Source organism: Bidens hawaiensis, unplaced genomic scaffold (assembly GCF_021521415.1).
Source record: "Bidens hawaiensis isolate Kalapana, Puna unplaced genomic scaffold, B.hawaiensis_p1.1 tig00040096_1, whole genome shotgun sequence".
NCBI lineage: Eukaryota > Viridiplantae > Streptophyta > Magnoliopsida > Asterales > Asteraceae > Bidens > Bidens hawaiensis.
Window position 1 is genome coordinate 101,557 of NW_027497070.1, and position 11,284 is coordinate 112,840.

The following is an 11,284-nucleotide window of genomic DNA, read 5'->3' on the forward strand; positions in this document are numbered from 1 at the left end:
TTAAAGACAAGCAACTGCTTGAGGACATGGGGAGCTATGCCAAGGTATGGTGCAAGAAGTGTGATGCCTACGGTCATCACACTGATTCATGCTGGTTTGACGAAGAAGAGTTTGTGGTTCCTGATGTGGTTTGTGGCTTTGACATGAAAGGATACAAGCAGATGTATTAAAGATATCTGAATGAAGAAAAGAAAAGTTCAAGTGATGAAGAGAAAAGATTAGTTTTGGAAAAGAGACTGAAACAAGTATTGAAAATCAAGGATGATACAAAAGTATCAAGCAAACCTGTAAAGAACAAAAGGTCAACTGACAAAGAAAAGACCAAGATGAGACCTGGTGTTCTTAATGGGGATGAAAAATTTTTGATGATGCAAGGTTATGAACCAAGAGGGTTTTAGTGGAAGACTAAGAGGGACTTAAATGAACAGAAATCCTTTGTGATTGAACAAACTAAAAACCTAATCATGTCACAAGTTGTGAAAGTTGGGTCAGACTCAGACTCAGAAGAAGAATGTGAAGTCATCTATGAAGATCCATTTCCACTTCAAGTTCCAACTCCTGATGAATATTTACATAAATCTTAATTGCAAACTAATGCAGTTTGCGCCTCAGAATCTAACTGATTCTCTTTTGTGTATATGTGCAGGAACAGTCCTTGAACAATAATAACTTATGGTATATGGACAGTGGATGTTCCAGGCACATGACTTGTAACAAGAGTGCTCTTATCGATTATGAAAGAAAGTATGAAGATCTAGTTGCTTTTGGGAGTGATGAAAATGGAGGGAAGATTGTTGGAAAAGGAACACTCACCAATGGCAAGGTATCCTTTGAGAATGTGCTGCATGTTGAAGGACTACAATATAATCTACTCAGGATTTCTCAAATTTGTGACAAAGGGTACAAAGTAGCCTTCAATGATGAACACTGCCTAATTCTAAAGCCTGAATTTGAGATTCCAACTGAGATGATCATGATGATGGCTCCAAGAAATGGCAACCACTATGAACTGAGAATGAACACTGCTACATCTAGAGGTGGTTCATGCTTTGTTTCCAAAGCCACTGAAAATATGACCAAACTGTGGCATAGGAAGATGTATCATGTCAACTTGAAGAATATGAACAAGCTGGTGAAAGGTGAACATGTTGTTGGCCTTCCTACAAGAGAATTTAAGCTTGAAGAAAAATGCACATCTTGCCTCAAAGGGAAACAACATAAATCCTCACATAAGAGCAAAGTGATAAATACCATTGATGAGGTATTGGAACTGCTACACATGGATCTGTTTGGTCCAGTGAGTGTTCCAAGTATTGGAAAGAAGAGATACTGCCTAGTGATCACACATGATTACTCAAGATTTACTTGGGTATACTTTATGGGTAGCAAGGATGAGACCCCAGATTTGATAAGAACCTATGTGCTGAAAATGGAAAATCAACTTGAAAGAAAAGTGAAAATCATTAGAAGCGACAATGGGACAGAATTCAAAAATGGATTAATGGAAGAATTCTTCACTTCTAAGGGGATATTTCAGCAATACAGTGCACCTAGAACTCCTGAGCAAAATGGTGTTGCAAAAAGAAGAAACAGAACACTTATTGAAGCTGCAAGGACCATGATTGCTGATGCAAATATACTAGTCACCTTTTGGGCAGAAGCAATCAACACTGCATGTTATGTGCAGAACAGGGTTCTACTAAACAAGGCTCAAAATAAGACTCCATATGAGGTTATCTTCAAAAGAAAGCCTTATGTGAAGTTCTTAAAGCCTTTTAGATGTAGATGCTCACTGTTGAATACAAAGGACTATCCGAACAAATTCCAGTCAAAATCTCTAGAATGTTTCTTTGTGGGATACTCATCTCATTCAAAGGCTTACAGAGTTTATGTGAAGGAGCACATGGTAGTCATTAAATCTTCAGACATAATATTCAATGAAAACCACTTCAACAATGTTGAAGGTCCCAAATGGCTACTTGACTTGTGATGTGCGTCGGATGATATGTCTATAACAATGGATGACCTTCACAACTAAGCTTTAAATTTAAAACGAAAATCCTAACCACACACAACCGGCAAGTGTACCGGTCGCAAGTAGTATAGACCAAGGAAGTCCGAGTATCGAACACGAGGACACGTATTAACGCTAATGATCACTAACCTTAGACAAGACCTACCCAAGAATAATATTTAATTGATTTTGATTTTTATTTTTTTTTCTTTTTAAAATAACTTAACTAGACTAACTAGACTAACTAACAAAAGTTACCAAAAATAGAAAACTTAATGGAAAACTAACTGTGTTGACTTAGGATGGAGAAAAACGTCTACCTATGTTTGAATCAAATTGTAGGCCTAACAAGCAAATGGATTGGATGATATCAAGACACCGGTTCCTAAAGATGGCACGACTAAGGATCGCTCAGGCTCACTGGATTACCTCTCGGTCTCACTCAACAAACCTTAACTACTCTTATTCGGCTAAAACGACCAAACCGGAAAACAATTATTAACGTGTTCTAATGTTGACTCACCTCTCGGTCTCATGATGTGTTGTAAAATACACTTATTTTCCGCACCTTTTATCTATGTTATTACATTATTTTTATGTATTTTAACTTGTTTTATATAGGTTTTACATAATCTTATTCATATTGTAGGTTACGGGTTACAAGGAAGAAAAAACCGAGCTTCTTGAGCATTTTACGGGCCTTTTACGCATAGGATTTCAAGAAACAACTCAAGGCCTAGCCCGATTACATGTTGGAAAAGCCCAAGTTTTATACTAATTATAATATAAAAAAAAATAAAACCCTAAGGTTGGCAGCTAAGTTCCGATCGGAACAGTGAGCAGGGAGAAAAAGAAGAAAAAAGCTTTGGTCGGCTAGGGTTTGAGGTTTTGGCGGCTAGGGAAGGAAGAAGACACCAGAACCAAGCCTTGGGATCGTTCATCGTCAATTTCACAGCCAAGGAGCAGCCCGAAAATTATCTTATATCCTTTCTTGTTAAACTTTGTTCATCACTTTCATTGTTCTTGATCAATTGTTGAATTGTTTTGCAATTGCTTTAAGGATTGACTTGTTTTTTCTTTGAATTGATCATTTAATGCTTGAATTGATTATTGAGATGAGTTATAAGATGTTTTTATTAAGTGTTCATGTATTTCCAAAGATGATTAGAGGCTAAACTTGTTAGTTCTACTTAGGAATGATGATAATTGTTAGTGTTTGATGAGCTTGTTGGATTGTTTGATTGATACACGTATATTGTTATTGTAAAGTTTGATTTAGACATGAAATAGGTTGTGTTTAAGGGCTGGAAATTTTGGGTAATTCATTGCTTAAACCCCTTGTGTTGGTTAATTAGTTTTGTGTTGACTGATCGGTGCATTGTTTGATTATAGACTTTGTGTTTAGGGTTTGTTTGCGGTAGGTAAAACCGTAGGGTTTTGTTGCATGATTATTTGGTTAAAGTACAGCGGTTAGGCACCTTCTTAGAGACTGAGAGGTGATAAGAAGTAGGGTCGTCTCATTAGCTTTGCATGCTAGAATAAGGATTGCGCGAGAGCGAATTCGTTTCTTGTCAGGTTTAGGTGTTTTGAGCGACTAGTTGATCTATTTTGGTTTAAGTTGAATTGTTCCTCTATCCTTGGTTGTGTAGTATTCATTTCCATTAGGGTCGAGTGTTGGTGAGATCGAGAGGTGAGTCAACATTAGAACAAGTTAACAATTGTTTCCCAGTTTGGTCGTTTTAACCGATTTTGAGTAGTTAAGGCTTGTTGAGTGAGACCGAGAGGCAATCCAGTGAGCCCAAGCGATCCTTAGTCGTGTCATCTTTAGGGACCGGTGTGTAGATATCATTCAATTCATTAGCTTGTTAGGCCTACAATTTGATTCAGACCTAGGTAGACGTTTTTCTCCATCCGAAGTTAACACAGTTAGTTCTCCGTTAAGTTTTCTATTCCTGGTAACTTTTGTCAGTCAGTCTAGTTAGTCCAGTTAAGTTAAAAGAAATCAAAAATCAATTAAATGTTATTCTTAGGTAGGTCTTGTCTAGGGTTAGTGATCATTAGCGTTCTTACGTGTCTTCGTGTTCGATACTCGGACTTCCTAGGTCTATACTACTTGCGATCGGTACACTTGCCGGTTGTGTGTGGTTTATGTAACACCCCGACCGATGGCGGATTATACATCGGGGCGCTACGAATTGTTTCATTACTCGTGACACTATTTGGGTGTCAATATTTAATAAATACATTTCATTGCGCATGCGCATAACACACCATAAAGTAACATAAATCACATATCATAACTCATAATATTCAAATACATAAATTTGTCTTGTTATATTTTAAACTAGGTCCAAAGTAAAAGAAAACATCCTACGTGTCCTCGAGTTTCCAAAAGCAGCTACAGCAAACCTGAACATGTGTTAAAATAAAACGTCAACACTTGCGTGTCGGTGAGAAATCAAGTTTAATAGATATAAATAGATAATAACAAAGCACTGCGCGCAACATGTGTATAACTGGTGTTCAACATAGTGTGTAAACAGATTGTGATCAAGCCTAAATAGATCATAGCTCATAGTTCATAGCGTGCTCCAAATCGAGCAAAAACAAATAATCATTCGTGTATGTGCAAACAAACCAAGAAAATCGTAACAATAGGCCTCCCTTGTTTATCTAATGGATCCATGAAAACTTCCGAATAGGCCGATCAAAGCGGTTAATGATCAACACATACAAATATACAACACTAGTAAACGTCCATAACACATGGGTTTTGCGCACATAATTTCATAAACAAGTTTAAGACTCAAGTTGTACGAACACATGAACATCCCAAAACGTTAAAAATAAAAGGGGATTAGGTACGAGATTACTCACTTGTAAAAGGTGTGTTGAAAGATAACGTAAGAACCAACTTTTAAACAAGCGAAAGTTAACCTATAAATAAGAGGTTATTGGTTTAACGATTGGTTTTTATGTCTTGAATATATGCAAGTCACTTAAACAAATTATTTAAAAAAATTATATATTATATATTTACCGAGATTTCTGGGCAGAAGAGAAGAGAAGACGGATTGCAAGGAGGCGTCGCTGAGGATCTTCGGCTGAGAGTAAGGAAGAAAGATTTTGGGGAGTGTTTAAGTGTTTGAGTGTAGTGTTTAATTATCCAAGAAATTAGTTTTATTTATAGGAAAACCCTAGGGAACACATCCCTTGAATTGGGGAAAAAGATCTTATCAAATCAAAGCAAAAGATATCAAAAGCAAAAGATATCACAAGCAAAAGATATGGTGGCAGCTGCAGGGTATGGGGAAGGCTGACAGGTTACTGTTCATAGCATGGGAGGGGTCAGTCAATGTACTGTTCAAGACATGGAAAAGAAGATTTTAAAAGATTATGCCAGTTACTTTTTCTGACAACCAAGAGGGTTGGTAAGCAAGCTGCGCCGAAAGTGACTTTTCGGACAGATGTCAGATCTGGCCTACTGTGCCCATACCTTGGCAGGTATAGCACAGAAGATAAGATATTTCAAAAGCATACAGGCTGGCTTAAACTGGAGAAAAGACTTAAGTGTCTAGCGCGAGAAGGCTTGAGTGCGCGAGGGCGAAGGCAGACAGAACAATCCTTAGCGCGCCGCCGGAAGAACTACAATCCTTAGCGCACCGCGGGAAGAACTACAATCCTTTGCGCGCCGCGGGAAGAACTACAATCCTTTGCGCGCCGCGGGAACAGCTGGTCTTCACGCAGTCTTCCTTGTAAGGAGTCTGGCGCGTGGAGCTGCGCAGACATCCTTAGGCGGGAAGAACCAAAGGACAAGCAAAGAGTTAAGAGAAAAAGGGGTTCAAGGCTTAAGGGTTAAGCAGAGGGGCGGGACGGCGACAAGAGAGAAAAAGGGGCGGGACGGTGACAAGTGAGAAAAAGGGGCGGGACGGCGGAAGGGAAATATTATTATTATCATTATTATTATTAGTAATAAATATATATATATATATATATATATATTTGATAAATTTTTAAAGATTATAATCAAATTTTAAATCTTAAAAATCGGATCCGAAAACGGGTACCTGGGTCGGGTCGGATTTGGGCAGTTGTCACAGTCTTCCCTACTTTAAGAAATTTCGTCCCGAAATTTATCTCGAAGTAGGAGGCGCAGATAAAAGGTGCGGGTATTTGATCTTCAATTGATCTTCCCTTTCCCAAGTGAACTCGGCTCCGCGCTTGGACTCCCAGCGAACTTTGACAATAGGGATGCGACTGCGCTTGGTTTGCTTCACCTCGCGATCCATAATCTCAACAGGCTTCTCAACGAAATGCATAGACTCATCAACTTGAACTTCATCAAGTGGTATGTGGAGGTTCTCGTCAGCTAAACATTTCTTGAGATTGGATACATGGAACGTTGGATGCACATTGCTGAGCGCGGGCGGCAGGTCCAGTTTGTAGGCAACCTTTCCCACTCTCGCAAGAATCTTGAATGGACCAACATAACGAGGTGCAAGCTTACCTTTCTTCCCAAAGCGGACAACACCCTTCCAGGGCGACACTTTGAGGAGAACAAGATCACCAACTAGAAATTCGAGAGGCTTCCGCCTGCGATCTGCGTAACTCTTCTGTCGGCTTCTGGCAGTCAGCAGATGATCACGGACCTTGGCGATTTTATCGGTTGTCTCTTGAACTAGTTCGGGTCCTGTGATTTGAACTTCACCCACTTCGTTCCAACAAATCGGTGAGCGGCACTTTCGACCGTAAAGTGCTTCAAATGGGGCCATTCCGATGCTGGAATGATAGCTGTTATTATAAGAGAACTCGATCAGAGGTAGGTGTGAATCCCAATTACCTCCAAAATCAAGAACACAAGATCGAAGCATATCCTCAAGGGTTTGGATGGTTCGCTCAGACTGTCCGTCAGTCTGAGGATGATATGCAGTACTCATGTCCAAACGAGTTCCTAACGCAGATTGGAGAGATTTCCAAAAGCGAGATATAAAACGGCCATCGCGATCGGATATTATGCTCAAGGGAGTACCATGACGGCAGACAATTTCCTTGACATATAGATGCGCAAGTTGTTCAACACGGTAGGTTTCACGAATGGGCAGAAAGTGGGCAGACTTGGTCAATCGATCCACTATTACCCAAATGCTATCATGTTTGCTTGCGATCGAGGGCAACTTGGTGATAAAGTCCATTGCTATACTTTCCCATTTCCACGTAGGAATTTCTAGTTGTTCGAGCAAACCAGATGGGCGTTGATGTTCAGCTTTTACCTTAGAACAAGTTAGGCATTTAGCTACGAACACAGCAATATCCTTTTTCATACCGGGCCACCAATAAGTAAGGCGCAAATCTTTGTACATTTTGTCAGCGCCAGGATGAATGGAATACCGAGTTTTGTGCGCTTCACTCAGTATGTCAGTGCGAAGAATCTCATCATTGGGAATCCAGATGCGATTGAGATAACAGAGAGTTCCATTCAGGTTAGGGACTAGATGCGCTTCCGCACCACACGCTAACTCGGCGCGTAGGTTGCCTTTGCTGATCGATGCGCGCTGCGCGTCGCGAATGCGTGATTCAAGGTTGCTTTGGATCGGCGCGAAGTGAAGCTGCGTGCGCGGCAAAATACAGTTGAGTTGACTGGGTTTGCGGCTGAGCGCATCGGCTACCACATTAGCCTTTCCAGGGTGATATCGGATCTCACAATCGTAATCGCTGATGAGATCGTTCCATCGGCGTTGTCTCATGTTAAGTTCCTTTTGATCAAAAATGTGCTGAAGGCTTTTATGGTCGGTGTAAATGATGCACTTAGTACCATAGAGGTAGTGTCTCCAGATTTTTAAGGCAAATACAACTGCGCCAAGTTCGAGGTCGTGAGTCGTATAATTCTTTTCCTGAATTTTGAGTTGCCTTGACGCGTAAGCGATAACCTTGCCTCGTTGCATAAGTACACAACCGAGACCTTGGTTGGAGGCATCACAATAAACGACAAGGTCGTCAGTACCCTCTGGTAACGTTAGAACAGGAGCTTCGCACAACTTTCGCTTGAGCGTTTGAAAGGCTTCTTCTTGCTTCGAGCCCCAAATATACGGTTTGCCTTTGTGCGTTAATGCTGTTAAAGGCAAGGCGATTTTTGAGAAGTTCGAAATGAATCGCCGGTAGTAACCAGCTAAGCCCAAAAAGGAACGGATTTCGGTAGGAGTGGTCGGTGTAATCCAGTGCTTGATTGCTTCAATTTTGGATGGGTCGACATGAATACCCATCTTGTTTACAACATGACCAAGAAACTGCACTTCGTCAGACCAAAACTCACACTTGGAGAGTTTGGCATAGAGTTGTTCGGTTCGAAGCTTTTGCAACACCAACAGAAGATGTTGTTCATGCTCGGCCTTGGTTTTGGAATATATCAGAACGTCATCGATAAACACGATCACGAATTGGTCCAAGAAAGGCCTACACACCCGGTTCATTAGATCCATGAAGACAGCGGGTGCGTTGGTTAAACCGAAGGGCATGACCAAGAATTCAAAATGACCGTAGCGGGTTCGAAAGGCAGTTTTGGGAATATCTTCTTCGCGGATACGCAACTGGTGATAGCCGGAACGGAGATCGATTTTGGAGAAACAAGAGGCACCATGGAGTTGGTCAAAGAGGTCGTCAATACGCGGTAAGGGGTACCGGTTCTTAATGGTGAGCTTGTTCAGCTCGCGGTAATCGATACACATGCGAAACGAACCGTCTTTCTTTTTAACGAACAAAACCGGAGCACCCCACGGCGAAGAGCTAGGGCGAATGAATCCTTTATCGGTCAACTCTTGAAGTTGACTTGCTAATTCTTGCATTTCAGCGGGTGCAAGTCGATAAGGAGATTTGGCTACGGGGGATGCACCAGGAACAAGATCAACACGAAACTCGACTTCCCGAGCGGGAGGTAAACCAGAAAGATCTTTGGGAAAGACTTCAGGGAAGTCACGCACGATGGGGATTTCATGAAGTTTCTTCTTTCCTTCATCGGGTATGACCACATGAGCTAAGAACGCGACACATTTCTTTCGTAAAAGTCTTCGGGCTTCAGTGCATGACATAAGTTTAAGACCGTTAGATGGTTTCTCGCCGTAGATATGAAGATCTTGACCATTTTCCCGAGGAATGCGAATCAATTTCTTGGCGCAGATTACTTCGGCGCGATTTTACGAGAGCCAGTCCATACCAATAATAACATCAAAACTTCCAAGAGGCATGGGAATGAGGTTGATTAGAAAATCGTGTTCATTAAGGTTAAGCGTGCAATCTTTGATCACGGAGTTTATTATAATTGTTTCACCGTTAGCCATTTCAACTGTAAAGTTTTCGTTTAAGTTTATTCGCGGTCGCGCAAGTTTTTGTTCAAATGCGCGAGAAATAAAACTCCTATCGGCGCCAGTATCAAAAAGTATAGATGCATATTGTCCGTTAAGTAAAAATGTACCATTAACCACGTCATTATTCGCTTGCGCTTGGTGCGCGGTTATATTAAAAGCTCGTCCGCGCGCCACTTGGTTTGAAATTTGGTTAACCGGATTAGCTTGCGTAATTTGTACTTGCAGTCTCGGGCACGCGTTCCGGAAATGACTGGGGTCACCGCAGTTATAGCACGACCTGGGTCGTGGATTATGGTATGTTGATTGTGGGTTTTGCGGGTAGGTTGGTGGTGTTTGCGCGATTGGGTTGGCGGGAAGGACTCTACAGTACTCAGCAGTGTGACCAATACGGCCACATCGGTTGCATTGTCGACACGGGGCTTGAGTTGGGTGATGAAGTTTACAGGTTGGGCAAAAGGGTTGGTTTCCTGTGTAAGGTTTCTTAGTTGACGGGGCAGGGAGCGCGGAATTGGTTAAGGCATAGTTATGGACTACAGGGGGTGTTGGGTAGGTTGACAGTGGGTTAGGAGCGTATACTGGAGGTTGGTAGGCGGGTTGCTGGACAATGAGCGGGTTGGTAAGCGCGTAGGCTTGATGATTGGGTTTGTGCCTGCGTTTGAGGTTGTTACGGTTTGAGGGTTCGGGCTTGGTTTTTGTTGGTTCTGGGACAGTCTTGGTGAGTTTGGTCTTCTCGGCTCCCCGCAGGAACAGGGTTCCTGCCCTGACATGGTTGTCGCTGAGCACAGTGGCCAACTCGATGGCGTCAAAGAGGGTTACTGGGTTCCTGGCCCATACAGAATCTTGAATTTCCATGGGGAGACCCCCAAGAAACTTTTCGATGGCGCGGCGGGAAGGGGTAACTAGGTGCGGGACAAGCAAACTTAGTTCGTGAAAGCGCGTAGCGTACTCGCGCGCTTCGCCACTGCACTGTTTCAAGTTCCAAAATTCCTCCTCAAGGCGCTTTACTTCGTTGGGAGGACAGAATTCTCGAGTCAAAAGATCCTTGAATTCCTCCCAGAGCATGCTAGAAGCAGCCTCTGCGCCACGCGCGTGAGCTACTCTGTTCCACCATGTAAGCGCCCTTGATTCCAGGACACTTGAGGCGTATAAGGTTCGTCGGTCTGGAGGGCAATGGGTATGGAGGAATGTGTTCTCAATTTTCTCGAGCCATTGGAGCATTTCGGTGGCTCCTTCGAGCCCTGTGAATTTCGGAGGGTTACCCGCATTAAAGGACTTAATATTGTATCCGGAGGGGTTGGTATTATTTTGATTTAAGGCTTGGGCTATTGCGGCGGCCATTTCCTGGGAACGACGCTGCATACGTCTGCGCGAGGCTTCTCTCCTCTGATGACGGCGAGCTGATAGCGGAGGCATTCTATAAAAGTTTTAGTTTTTGTTAATATCTTGGTATGGGAAATCGTTTTAGTGCAAAGTATATCATTGTAAAGCTTGTTTCGCGGAGTTAAATGCTATCAAATTTTGAAGTAAAATATGAATTTAAATGCAAACTTAATACAGGTAATGAATTCGAATTGAAAATCGACAATTCATGCATCACCATGACTTTTCAAATCTTCAATTTAAAATATACGAGTAAATGAGTATTAGAGGTTGACAATTCATGTATCACCATGACTTTTCAAATCTTCAATTTAAAATATACGAGTAAATGAGTATTGGAGGTTGACAATTCATGTATCACCATGACTTTTCAAATCTTCAATTTTAGAACATAAAGTTAATGGGGATTGAAAATCAACTATTCATGTATCACCATGACTTTTCGGATTTTCAATGTTAAGTCCCAACAACAAACGAATATGTAAGTAAAGAAACGAATTGAAATTTAACAATAAAAATCGAAAGATCGCGG